General features: G+C 31.9%; 1 protein-coding gene and 1 long non-coding RNA gene across 2 annotated transcripts in view; one reads left to right on the forward strand and one right to left on the reverse strand.

Moving 5' to 3' along the window:
- LOC125060175 (fasciculation and elongation protein zeta-2) overlaps window positions 1–17,530 on the forward strand; it is a 63,096-nt gene that overhangs the window by 8,784 nt on the left and 36,782 nt on the right. The gene's annotated exons all lie outside the window — the stretch shown is intronic.
- On the reverse strand, window positions 939–2,228 carry LOC125060176. The gene is made up of 2 exons (XR_007118812.1): window positions 2,045–2,228; window positions 939–1,779 (listed from the first exon to the last, which is right to left on the reverse strand). It is a non-coding gene; the product is annotated as an uncharacterized LOC125060176 (long non-coding RNA).

Consider the following 17,530-nt stretch of genomic DNA (forward strand, 5'->3'; position numbering starts at 1 on the left):
AGACCTATAAAATATACCCTGTGACAACTATCTAATTATAAAGATATAGACATAACATTTATTACTAACGGAAAGACACAAAATAATAAACAAAAAAGAAAAATAACGAAAAAGGCTGAAAAAAGGAATAAGGTACATTTTAAGTGTGTAATGTGTGTGTGTGTTTTGGTTGTAACTGACCCTGGCTCAGCATTATACTGTGGAGCAGATGTGTTCTCCAGCGCTGGTCATTCTGCCAGAGACCACAACAATTTGCGCCTCAGACGCAAAAAAAAGAAAAATAAATTCTCTTTATTTGCAATATCTTGTAAGTTTTTCAATTTATTGTTATTATTTGTTCGTTATGTTTGGGAAATAGTTTCAAAATTAGTAGAAACATCACTTATTCTGTTTAATAATAAAAAATCAGAAATTGAACATCAACATACTTGTCGTGTCTACATATCATAACTTGCCATGCCATTAGAAACTTTCTGTTAATAATTTATCACAGAAAAATGTATTGAGAAATTTAAATAAGCGGCTTCGTAATCTTAATAATCTTATAAGATTTTCACTACAGATGAGTGATTTTTTAGGTGTTAAGGAATTGAATGTGAACTGTGGTAGGGCGGGCACCAAGGTTTATGTGTAGGGGAGGGCGGGGCTGGTACTAACAAATTCTGTATTATGATTTATATTTTCGTTGATAATAGACTTTTTCGTTTTATTTTTTATTGAAAACATGCTTTGGTTATTCAGCTATGATATTAATAACAAAAATCATCAGGTATGTAAGTGCTTCCAGAAAGAGAGCCATGAAAACCAAAAAAGTCATTTGTTAATATATACCCCGCATGTGGGGCGAATATTAACGGGGCTGGGGTAAGTATTAACGTAAGAGGCAATTAATAACAGATACTTGAATTATCTCAAATACTCAAATAAAATGTCACTGAAATTAATGAAAATGTTTTATTGCCTTCAATGTTAAACAAATTAGTACTTTTTATGATAGGAACTGAAAGAATATAACAAATTCTTTTAAATCTACACTTAATAATAATCATTGCTACAGTTTGAATAATTTTAAGCCTAAAAAAAATTAAACACATAGTTTAAACTTAAACTTTTTAGGTTCAACAGTCTTTAAGTTCTTAATGGAGTAGAAAAAATAGTATTATCTTATAAATCTGTTACGAACATTTTTTTAAATAGTTTAAACATAATAATTAAATAAAAGTCACATAAACTTTTTAGTATCAGTCTTAAAAAACCTCTATGAGTTACCTTAAGCAATACAGTATTTTAAATCTACTTGATATTCATCAACAAATGTCACAGTGTTAATACTTTTTAGTACGAGACAATCTTTAGGTATATTAATAAGGTAACTAGTTAATCAGTCTTAATCTAATTTGTACTTAAACTTGCCAGCCTTTCCGTCTCTTTTCCAAGATTCTGGAATATTATCTATCTTGTATCGAATGGCAAGCTCGTAAGCTAATTTTTTGACGTCTGGTAGCAATCCAAAATAGATATTAGAACATTTGACTAAATAATTAGCTATCATTGTTTCTTGCTCAGAATTATAAACTAGACGGTTTTTTTATAACCCACAGCAACAGAAGTTCCCTCCTTTTTTTCTTTACGTATTTAAATAGTGTTACGTGACAAATATCGTATTCAGTAGCAACATCTCTATATTTCCTGTTATTTACCAGAACTTCTTCAGCTGCCAGCTCAAATACTTCTTGAGATGTAGACCCCCTTGTACTCTTCCTTTTGTAATTTCTCATTCTATAATAAAACGTACTTTTTGTAAAGAACAGTCGTTTAATATCACATGTTAATACTGACCCCACCCAATTTGTTAATTTTAGCCCCAAGGTCACTTTTTATATTTTATCAATTATAGAAAATAAACTAATCAAAATATTTAGAAACAAGTATAATAGTTTTAAAATAAATAAAATACAATTCCATTTAGGATTAACTTTGATTAAATTTAGTGTAAAAATAAATCTTAAATCAATTTATTACGAAGTACAAAAAGTTTGTTTACCTGTCAATTCGAAGTTATTACGCACAACTATAACTAGCGTCGGCCGATCGATAACTGACAAGTTAGGACTTGTTCGGCTGTGTATTCTAGTTATTCTAAACCAAGCCTCATTTTTTTATCACTTCACGTTTGGCGGGTATAAGCTTGTTAATTCTTACCTCCGTTAAAACCAGCCCCGCCCTCCCCTATTCAAGTGTAAAAATAAAGGTTTAAATTGGCGCCTGGTAGTAAGTACCCGTGACCAGAGCTGGTGCTTTCCTCGCTCAAGGAATAAATATCGCAATACAGCGAGGAAATGCTGCCAGCGTTAAAGGTACACTGCCACAGGGACCTATCTTTTTAATTTTTTTTTATTATTACTGTGAAGGTTAAGAAAATTGTAAATACTGGATTGTTATGTTAAGGTTTTAATAAACGATTCAATTCAAGAATACTCATCATGAATATGAAAATGTATGAAATTCTGTTTTAAATAAGTAAGTACCTAACCAAACAAAAAATGCCATTTTATTGATCGTAATCCCATAGGATTAGGTACCTCTCTCACGACTTCTAAGTGTTCTATATAACCTCTTAGCCATATCGTTTCCATCTGCTTATTAAAATCAAAAGTACATGCAAATATGTATATTAATTCCACACACACAAACAGTTTCCTGAATGTTTATTATGTGAATGTATATGTACCAAATATGCAATGCAATAAAGTGTTAATAAGTAACTTCCCTAATATTTTAATATCTATAAATTACTAGCTGGCCTGGCGAACATCGTACCGCCTAACAGTCTATTCCATATTTTTTTTTATACTTATTCTGCTATTCGGGACACCGGTCTAGCTAGTAAGATAAAAAAAGAAAGTTGATAAGACAACAAAAGCATTATGTCAAAAATAAAAATTTACCTTCCCGGAACCCCTCCACTAACATTTGAACTTTATGATATGGTATTAAAGTTCAAATCGACTTTTAAGTATTATTACGAATATTTTGTATGGGAATATAGAAAAGTGTTTGTAGACTTTTTCACTCAATTTTTAAAAAATTTCTCTCCGTAAGAACCATCCATCATCTTATTTTAAGGAATATTATTTAAAAAAATCAGACAAATCGGTCAAGCCGTTTTCATGTTATGTCGTGACAACGGAAAACGGGTTTCATTTTTATATATATATAGATAACTCATATTTGATCTTGTACTAATTAGAAGTTTAGTATCTATCAAATGTTTCGCTTAAAGAAACTTTGACTTAGATCGTAAAACTAAGAGTCATCATATTTCAAGTTCCTTTGTCTCTTTTCTTTGATCCAGATCAGTGCCCGACAATAAGCTTTCAAAGGCATTGAATAACAGTGTTTTGAGTTACACTTTGAAGCTATTTTAGTTAATAAATAGTCTTAATAAGTAAGAATAAGTAATTTTCTATTTATTAATATTTCATTCTTATTAATTTGTAGGTTAAGAATATTGTATTAATTGCAAATCTGTGCTGGAAATAAATATCATATATCTTAATATAACATTGTTATTTATGTTAGTGCGTTTCAAATCTGTCGCAAAAACTCTTACGCATAGTTTCTCTCATAGTATCAGTAACACGTAGGTATCTGCTCCGTTTGTGAATCAGTCTGAGTGATTGAGGTACCAGACGATGCGCCACGTAATTATGCCATAATGTCAAATGGATTAGAAATCAATACATAAGACTAGGCTGTATGGCCGAAAGCTTGACCTTTGCGTTTTTGAGTGCGTTTCAGCTCTGAGGTCGTTAAAAGCTCTATATACGCATATTACTTGCACCGTAAATCACTTTTTTAGCTTTTAAAACTATCATATCTAATATTTAAAATTCTCGTGTCACAATGTTCGTTCCCATACTCCTCCGAAACGTCTCGACCGATTCTTATGAAATTTTTTATACATATTCTCTGCATCTCGTCTGAGAATCGGCTACTATCTATCTTTCAAACCCCTAAGTGAAAAATGTTGTTTTGATTTTTTAAAGATTTTTTTTATGATACAGCATACAAACATAAATACAACCCCTAATTTTCACCAATGTAGAGGACATTCAACTTCTATTTTTAAGTATAGTAGATAGTTATTTTTATTGAACTAAAAAAAAATTCCTAGAAATAATATACGTATGGCAAAACAACGTTTGCCGGGTCAGCTAGTAATATATATATATATATATACACGATATATTCTGTAGATACTTCATCGTTAAAAATAATTGTCCCGGGATGAAGAACACAGAATGTGATGTTGAAAGTTTTGGGTATGAATATAAAATTAAATTAATCTTTAATTTATGGCTTACCTTAGAAAGTTCTTTCTTAAGTTATCCGAATAGTTATGAACATTGAAAAATAATAAACAACATAGTCTAATGAACTATAAGTGCGTGGGTAACAGTTTGAATCAAAGCATTATTCGATTCAACGACTTCGATAATCGCCTTAGAAGAAAGTTTAAATTTATGATAGGGTCGGAACACAAGTTTAATAAAAACTCGGATTTCTATGACTTTATCGTGATCCACGCCTAACTTTTCGATAATTTTAAATTTGGAACAAACTATTTGAAATTTATATTGCGTAGAAATACATCTGGTACAAAATTATCAATATTTTCTTCTAGTTTTGCAATTTAAAAGGATACGGTTTTCTTTTTAAATTTTACAATTGTAACAATTAGGGACTCTAGGAGAGGTGTACTTGGTTGAGTAAGTGAATTTTTTTTATTAATTAAAATACACGACATACAATGCTAAGTTTTTTTTTTATTGAGAAAAAGCTTGCCAACGCTCGGCACACTGACACATTGGTAAAAACAAACACAAAATACAATTTTTAATGTGACAAGCACTTAAAGGCAAGCATGACATACATATAGAGATCATAACCTATTATTAAACAAAACAAACATTACAAAAAAAATACTAATCAAAGAAAAAATTCAAATTACAAAAAACGAAACAAAAACCCATTTTATAGTGTGAGGGGAGCAACTATGTATATCCAGACCTAGCAGAAGTATTCTATCTATCATTATCAGGATTTTTTTTCTTAACAATGCGGCTTAGGTACAAGATAGCTTAACGATGTTTTTCTTAAATTGATCAGCCCACTACCGAAGATATCAAGCTCTGGATAAGTAGTATTTATTCTGTTATTTTCGCGAAGAATTGGAATGAGAGGTGCCTGAAGTCCTAGGTTGGTTTTTACACACGGAATTATCAGCATAATTATCTAATTATGCTGATTTTCAATCTTGTGAATGAGTGAGGGACGAAAATGTTAATGTTCTGCAAGAGGTTACTGGCCCAGAACAAACAGCCTATAAATTGTTATAGTGCTGAAAACGACTCTTAGAAAGTAGAAATGATATCGTTCGTATTTTAAGAGACTATTTTAGGCGAAGAACAAAAGAAGCAATCGGTATTATCTAATCATTTCACTGCTTGCATACGCTGATAAAACACGATAATATTTATACATATAATACTGCGAACTAGGGGAATACTGCATGTTGAAAAGAATGTGTATAAGATGTTAAATTAAAATTATTTCATCAGAAAAGCAACATTTAAAGAGTATAAGATTATGATTATCTCCGCAGTTATTAAAATATATCGCAGCATTAATGTAAATAATAATACAGATTTATTTTATTCCATAAAAATACAAACACATAAACGACACAATTAACATTAAGTTATTAAATCAAAATGTATTTATCGACCCCTACAGGTAAAAGCCTCCAGCCATCTTTCCCTCGCCGTCCATCTGGCACAAGGCGGGCCTCTTGATCTTGTGGTACATTATAAAAAAAAGTGCGTGCGTACAAAGCACACATGTCAGAAGTGAAACTTCTTTGGCAAACTAATTTTTAACTTTTGTTCATATTTATACAAATCTAAAACTTTAGATTTAGATGCGTTAGGAATTTAATGCATTTAATAGTCATTAAAATATTAGTGTTGAAAATTAATACCTACAAATTATAAATTTATTTTTCGATAATAAAAACACGTGGCATTTTAATTTACAATTCGTCATTTGAGATTTCAATAAATTATTTTGCATAAAATATAAAATACTAATAATTCATAAATTCTCTTTACGCAATTTTAATTTTAAAAATAGAATTTCCATAAGGTAATTCACCCTTCTTACTCTCTCTCAATCGGTCTCAATTGCTCTCTACCTTTTCTTCAACAAAAACGCTGCACATTTTCGTGACGGTCCGTTAAACCATGGCCTTGGCCTCTGATCTCCGTATCTGTTTCAAGCAGCAAGCAAGCCAAGGTAGAAGATCAGCCTTCTGTGTCTGACACACGCCGTCGTCGTCGCCGTTTATCTAAAACATGCCATTCTCTATGTTTTCATTGCCGTACCGGCTTTGTTAAAAGGACATATAGATAGACCACTCCATTGGTGCAGCCGGGGTTCGAACCTACAATTATGCGTTGTAATTATCAAGCCGCTTGGCCAACACTGTTTTGGTAACACATTTACATAGGAAAAATAATAAGAGTTCAAAATAGGACCATTTTTCCCAGCCACTATTTAATTTAGGTTAAATTAAATTTGGCTATCTCTGGGTCACATATTTCTAAAAGCGTCAATCAAACCGTAATTGTAAAACAATGGCGCTTTATATTTTTGTATATTATCCTCAAAATATTACGTGAAACAGACGCACATGACACATCGCCATATGTCGCGGTTTCCTTGAAATTGCCCACACATACCCACATACATAGTGTGTATTGTATCATCGTATGACATTTTGTTATTTATATATAGACCAGTGCCGATAATTTTTGAAACCAAAAAAAATTACAGTAGGATGAAACCCATTAGAAAAGCAGGGGAATATGATCAAAATGAAAGGAAAAATAAATTACGGTCGATCTGAGGTCGGGAAGGGGCAGGGGGGGGAGGTTTAAGGGTAAAAAACGGTTTATCTCGATTTCCGGCAAAACTAAAAGTCCTATCGAAGAAATTTAAATGGCAAAGTTGTAGGTAATAAAAAGATCTAAAACTTTTGTATTCACACATTTTTCACATAACCTCAAAATTGGTGTGAAAAATTCAAAAAACCAAGTTTTTGGTTTTTTATTTTTATCTTTTACAAAAATTTATTTTTTTAAACGAAATTTGGTGAAAACTTACCTTATTATGTCCCAAATATACTGTAATTTATTTGATTAAAAATATTTATTTTTTCACCTTATTTTGAATTAATATCGAAAAAACACCCTAATTTTCAATCGAAAATTCTGACGTCAAAATTTCAGCTTTTTTCAAAAAGTTGGTGTGCTCTCAGTTCGTTGAAATCTCTACTTTCCTATGGTAAAAATATATATATATATTACCATAGTAAATCTTCTCAGAAAATGCAAAACATCGTATGCAGTAACGCCCAGACCCGTCATACCCTTCCCTACTTCTCTATGAAATACGAAAATTTTAGCCCATCTAAAGGCTAAAATTTTTTTTTAGGTCACTCAGGTATATATAAGTTATCTTAAAATAGTAATGAATAGGCATCTAATTATAATTTAAAGAAGATTCGTAGAGAAGTAGGGAAGGGGATGACGGGTCTGGGCGTTACTGCGTACGATTTTTTGCATTTTCTGAGAAGATTTACTATGGTAATATATATATATTTTTTTACCATAGGAAAGTAGAGATTTCAACGAACTGAAATCACACCAACTTTTTGAAAAAAGCTGAAATTTTGACGTCAGAGTTTTCGATTGAAAATTAGGGTGTTTTTTCGATATTAATTCAAAATATGGTGAAAAAGTAAATATTTTTAATGAAATAAATTACAGTATATTTGGGACATAATAAGGTAAGTTTTCACCAAATTTCGTTAAAAAAAAAAGAAATTTGTAAAAGATAAAAATTAAAAACCAAAAACTTGGTTTTTTGAATTTTTCACATAAATTTTGAGGTTATGTGAAAAATGTGTGAATACAAAAGTTTTAGATCTTTTTATTACCTACAACTTTGCCATTTAAATTTCTTCGATAGGACTTTTAGTTTTGCCGGAAATCGAGATAAACCGTTTTTTACCCTTAAACCTCCCCCCCCTGCCCCTTCCCGACCTCAGATCGACCGTAATTTATTTTTCCTTTCATTTTGATCATATTCCCCTGCTTTTCTAATGGGTTTCATCCTACTGTAATTTTTTTCACTTTTTATTTATTTTGAAGGCTATCTGCACTGGTCTAATAAGCAAATAATCATTATCAAATAGAGCAGTGGATTTTTCATCTCTGCGCAACACTCGGAACGTAAAGAGAGGTGAGGATATCTTAAATTGAAATCATACATACATATAAAAACCAGGTTAGATACATAAGTTATTAGACAATGGGACGTCCTATCGATACAAGGATAAAGGCTACAAACGATTCTTCTAGGCAAACCTAGTATGGATAAATTAAAAAAAGAATTACCTACTGAGGGTAAATAAAGCGCTTGGACACACGCCGTCGACTTTCTGGGTCTAAGGCTTTTTCTCGCCATGTTTTTCTTCACCGTTCAAGCGAATATTAAATGCGAACATAGAAAGTCGATTGGTGCACAGCCGGGGATCGAACCTATGCCCTCAGGGATGAGAGTGGCACGCTGAAGCCAGGCCAACACTGCTCATATACGAGAAAACCTTTTTATAACTACGAAACAAGTGATCTTAACAACACTGAATGAATTTCACATTGAATATGACGAAGCATAATGCATGGCCCAATTGATTCAATCGTTTGTTATGACGTTTTAAAAGCGATGATAAATTATTGTCCTGTAACACATGAACAGATTATTATTACTTGTTTAATACAATATGTTTTTAATATTAATGCTTTGACTAAAATCTATAACCAGCGACCGTAAAAATTAAAAAAAATATGTGCCTTCACGAATTATGCACTCATCAGCGCAGTTGTTTGTTTATCGTACCAGACAAACAAATAGGTTTTTAAATAACATAAAAGTAGATAAATAGCACTGGTGAGTGGTGAACCCAGAGCTGATGCTTTCCTCAATTAACGTATAAGTATCCCAATATAGCGAGGAAATGCATTTAAGGTATACCACAGGTACCAAACTAGTAAAATTTGTTTTCATTTTCTATTTATTCATTTTTAATTATAACTGTAGGTTAAGAATATTGTAAATACTTATATATACTAATGTATATTTGTGTGTATAAATACATTTAATAGTAAAGTAAAAAAAATATTTATAAAATTGAGACATATGCTGTCGCTGATTCTTTTGTAGGCATTATCAAAACTCATATTTTCTCTGGAACTCAATCACATCGTTAGGGTAGTGTTCGTATGAAACCGTTTTTTCTCTGACTCACTTTACAAATCCGACTTCTACGAAAAAGTGTTTTCAGTTTAAATATCATTAAATATCATTCCATATGACAGTCATAAGTGACTTTCATTTGATATAAGAATTTCTTTAGTAGATCTAGAATTTATAAATAAAACACCTTTTAAGAAGTCGCCATCAAATTCTCTTATATATAAAAAACCTTATTAAAGTTTAAAGTCGAATTTAAAAAAAGTTATGTTAGATTGATTGATATTTAAATTAATTAATACCTGCTTAGTAATTCATAATTTAATGATTGACGATTCCAGTTTTAATATTCCTACCGACGACTTAGTATGAAGTATTACGTTGTTCTTTTAGAAACAAACAATTCTTTCTTTTCTAATTGTATCATATCTGTCCCCGACGATCGTAAAACGTCTAACGGATAGTTTATTTATTCAATGCCGACTAATCACTGATGGGGCCATATTTCATTCTCCACGGCATTTTCTAATCTCTCCTAAAGCTATATTTCTTTTAACAGTTTATCGTAACAAGAGAAACTGTATACCGCTGACCTTACGTCGATCAAAAATAGATGTTTGAACCTGTAAATGAAATTAAAGTGAACCTTAATGGCAACTAGTTATAGTTTTTTTATCGGAAAATTCATGCGCTTTTAGAAAAATCTACGACTGGTATTTGGATATTGAGACTGGGCGTTATTTAGTCTTTTGACCAAAGCATAAGACGATACACAACTCACAAGAGAATAAGGATGATTTCTAGATCCAGTACGGTTATATCTAAAGCCAAAAATAGCTGTCTTTTCTAAAAAAAATCTTCCAGTTTAAATTGAAACTTAATTTTTTTAATGAATATTATGAATGGTTTGTGTAGGGCAATGTAACAGGCACACTCGTACATAAAGGAAAAAATACAAGATTTAGAACCACGAAGAGAAAAAGACATAATAACTGTAGGAAAATGGATATCACTGTGAGATGAGCAACTATGTTTAACCAGACCTGATATATAGATTTCGTTAATGTTAAATAAAATAAGATACGCCTGCTGTAGTGTTAAGTTACAACCTGTTTCTCCCAATACCCGGACACCTGCTATCGTATTTGTAATCTAACACAATATCTCTAGAAAATATTTCTTTTGAAAATTATTGTTAGCGCACAACACACGACACACGCCGTTTTGGAGATACCGGTTTCCTCACTATGTTTTCCTTCACCACACGACTGTTAACGCTTATAGAAATTCCATTGGTGCATTTGAACCTAAGAAATCGCCAGGCCATCTCTGCTGCTAAGCAACACCTATCCTGTACGGACCAAAGATTAAAAACTACTAAAGATATTGTTGAATCCTTTATTAGAGCGATCGTTATGACATCCTCTCTCAACAAAGACCTTATAAAATGGAATCAGAATTTTCTGTACGAAAAAAAGAAATCGTAAATCGCTATTTTACAAACACACAAATACGAGACAAAGTCTTATTTTCCGTGACACCTGTGTACGCACAGTTTATTATGAAAACACGGATTATCTTCTTACTAGCTAAAGCTTTATTGGCAAATAACTGGAATCATGGTTAACGCTTTAAGATTTAACTGTTGTTATATTGGGGTCAATGTTATCTAATTTTACACGATATACTTGATTGATGGACGCTATAATCTATATCAGTTCCAATGGTTTTTGTAGTCTACGCTACCGGCGATATCCGTTATCTGTAATACAAAATGACAGTGAACTCATCTGTCAATTGTTTACCGGAATTGAATAGAACAGCCCCTTGATTGTGTAAAATTATTACAGATTTTACAGAGTTCTCTCAAACACCACATTAAAACGAGGACTAAAAACACATGTAATATCTAAAAATAAGATAGAAACTAGTGAAAATTACATGAGAACTTAAACGACCGCGAATAAACAATATAATTTATAAATATCAATAAGGAATATAACAGAATGCAAAAAAAATTATTAAGAATGCAAGGTTGCTAAAAGGACGCGACGCGGTAAAAGTTCTCTATGGAGTTGCTGAAGATGTCATTTTTCATCACAATTTTACTGGATCATAAACCATAGAATATTAAAAAAAAGAACAAAATGTCTATTTATTGTGTATATAAATTATATTATAAAACCTAGCCATAGATAAGCGTCATAGATACAATAAACACAGCTGTTTTTGTTTATACTTCGTGGAATTTTTTCGCCTTTACCTCAACGATCCCAGTTGTTTATAAATACGTGTTCATTCGCGATATTTACGTCATTCCATCTGGATTGTTTGGATGACTAAATATATTGAATGACTAGTACAACTGTACGACTATTTCTTAGTGGAAGGGTATATCATCAAACTGTTTTGACATGGAAGTATTAAAAAAGAACTAGTCAAATATAATCAGTTTTTTATAGAACAGGGGGCTAACGGAGGCTCATCTGATGGTCAGTGATTTCCATGGACACTCTCAATGTCAGAGGAAAGTACGTACTTTTCTTGAAGGACCCTAAGTCGAATGGGTTCGGAAATACTTCAGACGGTTTCAGATAGTGGTGGTAGTTCAAATTCGTTCTGTTTAATATACAATTACAGTACATTTAGTCTAATTGAATTAACCACACAATATGAAAGATAACAACTAAATTATGAAATATGCAAACTTCTTAAAAATATTCAGTATCGAATATAATAGTATAAAAAACAATATTTCGATTAATGTACGGACAGATTGATATTTACCCTAATATAGACTAACACACTGATATTGCTCATGAATAAGTTAATTGTTGGGAATTCCTGGAACAACGAGGAACTCATATGATATCATTATTTAACAATCGTAATGACTACGTCTACCAATCGGTCATATATGTGTTTGTATTCTGTAACTTCCAAAAGTTATACCGATCCCGGCGCTGTATGCAATCTCCATGTTGGTTGAATATCTAGCGCTAATTTCACAACTTTGGAATCGTATGGTTTCAAGTTAGTCACAATTGATATCGCTAGTGGAAGTTACAGAGTACCAGTGCTGCTAATACCTAAAGCATACAGTAGTACACATGTATTACTACGCATTTTTTGTATTACACATAAGTTCATTATTAATGTATTTATTTACACTTCGTTATACAGACATTAAAAATCTGGTTACATAAGTTATTAGGTATTGGGCGGCCTTATCGCTGAAAAGCGATTTCATTTAGGCAAGCACAGTATGGAAAAAAATACCTACTGATTTACCTATTTATTGTTCTAAACTTTAACTAACAGTTACATAATACAAAATAATCTTGACTATAAACAAATGAAAAATATCTTAAACCCTAAACATTTTAATTACCCGTCTATATTAAGAAAATACAGAAAGCAAAATATAAACGAAATGGGAATTGCTAAAATTACGAAGATACACCAACCATAACCTTGCTAAAACAAACTCTTTCAAGGACGTCGTCTGTCGCCTTTCATCCGGTCGTTTCAAAAGACCCTCTGCGCATGCTCGGCTTAGGGACAAAAAGTTCAAAGAAAATGATTTATGGTCACAAGACGTTCACGGTCTTGTGCATACACTAGATTTTGTTGCAGCTAAAAGCTTACCTTAGCTCGTAAATATGGTGATTTTTTGCTTTTGACTCGAGCTTTACTATTGCATGCTTTTCCCACAATTTAAAAGCTTTCTCTTCTAGCCAAAGAAGGGGTAGTTCAATATAAAACATGTAATTAACCACATTTGAATTTGAAATATTTAGTCAATGTTATTTTGCGTGAATAAAGTATTTGCCAATTTATTACAAATAATTGATTGCGTGATAATCTCGTGTTATTTCATATATCCTAACGATTTACTTTGTTAATTACGATAACTTTCCCTGTCAATTATACCTATATTATGCCAAGTTATATGTTGTTATTTTATTAACATAGTGCTTAATAGAACGCCAATATTGTAAGACGATTTTCTTTTAAAATGTACGGTCTTCATATAAATACTATGAGCATGTATTAAAGAAACTCACATTTCTGACACACAAGTACACTCAATCGCTGTTTTAGGCTTAGCATGACGTATTATAAGTGAGCTAACGTAGGCATCTAAAGTACTGCTTCGTCTCTATCAAATAGTCTGTATATCCTCCTTGAATAGACACATCAGGGTTTTAACTAATACTAAAACTTGGTGCTTTAATGAAATCTGCTACTTTTAATTGCTCGCTCTTACAACTTAATTACATTGATGAAAATATTGTTGTGGTTTACAAGTCTACCAACTTACCGTAACTTACCGTACCGTAGTTAATTTTATTTTTTATTTTTAGTTATTATCATTATTATTATTTTTTGTTTTATTTTTATTTTGTGGTTGTTTGTTTAATTCTTTCCTTTGATAGATTTATTATGTTCTAATGTAATTGATGTACAACACACATAGTGTTAAATACATGATGTCATAATTATTTTCTTGTATTTTTTAGGCATACACTTTGTTTTGGAATGTATAAATAAATAAATGTTCAAGCATCGGTCAGTCGCTTCCCTAAGAGGAACATCACTTATAATTATCGCAGACGTCAGCTGAATGTAACTTAGCTAATCGTCTTTCCGAAAATAGTACGGAATTTCCTTTTGCACGGCGCTCGCTTCTGACAGTAACATGTTTGCTGAAATTGCATACTTTACCGTTTATTTGAATAATTAAACTATTCTAGGTTTATATTTACGATTCTTTAGACTGTCTGGAAGAAACTGCTCTTAGCAGATGCCGTCCTTTTATTTCTTGAGACTTTGAGAGTGACTTTGTTATGTTAGAGCAATGGTTGCAAAAGACAGTAACATTTTGACAAAGTAACTTGCCGCAGTCTGACAGTTTACGAATTACGAAAAAAATATTGGATTTGCGTTCTCTAATTGCCATAATTTCTCATAAAATCTGATAAAAGCCAAGAGGCTGATTGCAGATGGATTAAGAATTAAAAAAAAAAATAAGTCAAAAACTAAACTCAAATCGTGTCGGGTGCGGCAAAATTTGCGGCAAAAAGCTTAATATTTCTGAAATATAATATATTTAACAGTTTAAATTAGAGATTTTTTTATACATCACAATTAGCTGTACATTACAGTTAGAAATTAAATAGGCTTCGACGCTGTGTAAAATGATCAAAGGCCCGCGTCTTACATAAAGTAATTAAAAATCTTATTACATTGGTTAACGTTGTCGTACAGTGGGGATTGTGGGGGTTCAGTGGGGGTAATTATTGTAGTAATGAAATTAGTTCTATATAATGCGTATTTATAATAATTCTCTACAGATAAGAAACCGTTGCCGAGTTCGCAATGACTTTCTTTGATACACAGTAGCCGAGCAAGGGGTTTCTTATAGAACAAATAAACGGGCACATCTGATATTAAGTGATAGCCAAGAACACCCAATTCCAGAAGTCTTTTTAAGAATTGGTACGTTCTTCTCTTAAAGAACCCTTGTCACGCGTTTTTATTTAATAAAATGCTGTTTTAAGTAATGTACAATGACTTTTTGCGTCACTTACTAATCAAGTATTTGAGCAGTAATTAAGGTGTGACAACATTAATTACATATACTATATAAATATTAGATTAAAGTTTACATATAACACGACTGAGTAGAGTAGCTGGGACTACGCAATTTACCCGCTTTATTTCGGTCGTATTATTATGAGTTTTTCAATTTAAACAAAAAATGTTATGTCCCTTCAGCTATAAATTTTTAAATCAGAGTCCTTGTGTGATGTAATTTACAAGTTGAATCCTACGAAGAAAGCTCGTTGGACCGGACCGGATACCGGTTTGACCACTGATCCTGCCCCGTACACATGAATCATTTTCGGACAGTAACTTAGCAATCACAATATGGACCATAGTTCGAAATTTAAATTCAAGCTTAGTTTCTTAGTACACGGTACATGAAAGGTATTGCTAATAAGAAGATAAATACAATTTATCGACAAAAAATAAAACATTTAGATAAAAAATAAGATTATTATTTAATTTAAGAACAAATAATTGACCTAATTCACACACAATTACGCCAAAAGGGTAGGAGTAGGGTCTTCAACACTTATAAACACATTATTCAAGTTATTTTTTTTTATTTATGGCTCTGGCACGATTTGTGCATTAGCCAGCGTCAAGTATAGGATTTTTTATAATTAGTGCTTGTCTTTAGAAATTCGACCGTGTCCTCCATGTACGGTTTAGGCACTCGCCCGGTACCGCACAACCCTCCCAAAGGCCGACAACAAATTTAAATTAAATTAAAACTTGCCCTCGAACCGGGAATCGAACCCGGTACCCCTCACCTAGCTGCCACTTAATAAGACCGCTAGGCTATGAGGCCCCTATTCATGTTATTAATACAATATAAAAACTATAACCTCCCAATGTATGTTCGAAATTCAAAATTTACACCGAAAACGAAGCGAAACGCTTCAAAGACGCGTTTATTTTAATACTAACAAAAAATATAATTACCGTAATTAAGTTAATTATATTTATGTATTAATTAATCAGATTTAACAGCTCACATTATATAATATTTTCTTATATCAAGATTCGCAATGCTGTCGTTGGAATTTATATGCATTATGCAAAAGGATGTTTATGTAATGATACTGTCACTTGTGGGCGGAGAAAGTATTGATGCAGTAAAACACGGTAATGTAACACTTCTTACAGATGACTGAGGGTATTGGGTTCGATTCCCGGTTAAGTGTATATAATGAGTTTGTAAATAAATTAATACAAACATATATTATATTCATTTATTTACAAAACTAAGCTACTAGCTTTATAATATGTAATTTTTAATTTATTTACTATACACTTTTAGACAAGAATTCATTACACTGCTAACTTTTACTAATATTCTCATAATAATAAGATAATAACAAATAATTTTATTATGTATGTGACATAAGAATTTTTGGTAAGATGGGCACAAGAAAGGTTGGAAAACACTAATTTAAACCATACTAGTAGTACCAAATTAATATAATTATATTTATAGCTACTTTGGATCGATTACTTGACATCGAGGTAATCATTTGTAACAAATTCCTAGTAATCCTATGCCATATTGCGACGGTCAAAGACACATTCTTATCTTTTGTTTATAATTACACAAATGGTCAGCAAATGTGGATAAGTACCTTTACATTTTGTTTATAGATATTGATTACGAAGTTAGGCGTGTACGTTTACTAGTAAAATGTATGGTTCATTAAAAAGTGTTTTTTTTTTTAAATTAACAGGCGGCAAACGGGCCTCTGACATCTGATGTTAAGTTTTACCGCCGGCCTTTTAGGAACTCGTATCTGATGTTCTGTGTATGTGTAAGGTAAAGAGACCTTTCACGACGTCCGGATATAACGACGAAATTGAAGTGGTCCTTTCATCGTCGTTATACCCGAAATTCACATCCAAATTTTTATATTGAATGTCAGATATGTACTACGTATGAACTTTGCAACCCGAGAAAAATCACGTTCACGGAATGTTTTGTTTTATTTCAATTGTTTTCACTTGAATAGTATTATCGAATTGCTCAATAGTTTCAGTAATAGTAAACCAATTGCCTCATAAATCAAACTAAACAGTCACATTAGCTATTTAATTTTTCAATTGTGTAAAGAAGTAGTAATATGTGGCGAAATGTATGTGTGTGGTTGTTAACGCGCTGTAGATTGAGATGAACCGGTTAAAGATGGGCCAGTGCGATAGGATACATAAGCATAGGAATTTTAGTTGAGATTTAGCACTACGTCATAAACGTATTAAACTTGACTTAATACGGGAGTGTAAATTTAAAATTCAAAAATCATTTAATCATATAGGTAACACAATGTACACTAACAATTAACAAATAATAGAACTTTTGCCAGTTCACTCATCGGAAAATGAAAAAGGTCCGATAACCTATGTAATTCGTTAACTAAAACGAATACATATGATTCGGTGTACCTGATTGGTACACCGAATTTGCCATTTGCAAAAGGTTAGTCCTAGCTGTGGGCACATGAAGTAACGGCAATGTACCAATCAGGTACATTGAAGCTAAGGTACTGAAGTA

This window comes from Pieris napi, chromosome 21, assembly GCF_905475465.1.
Source record: "Pieris napi chromosome 21, ilPieNapi1.2, whole genome shotgun sequence".
NCBI classification, from domain to species: Eukaryota; Metazoa; Arthropoda; class Insecta; order Lepidoptera; family Pieridae; genus Pieris; species Pieris napi.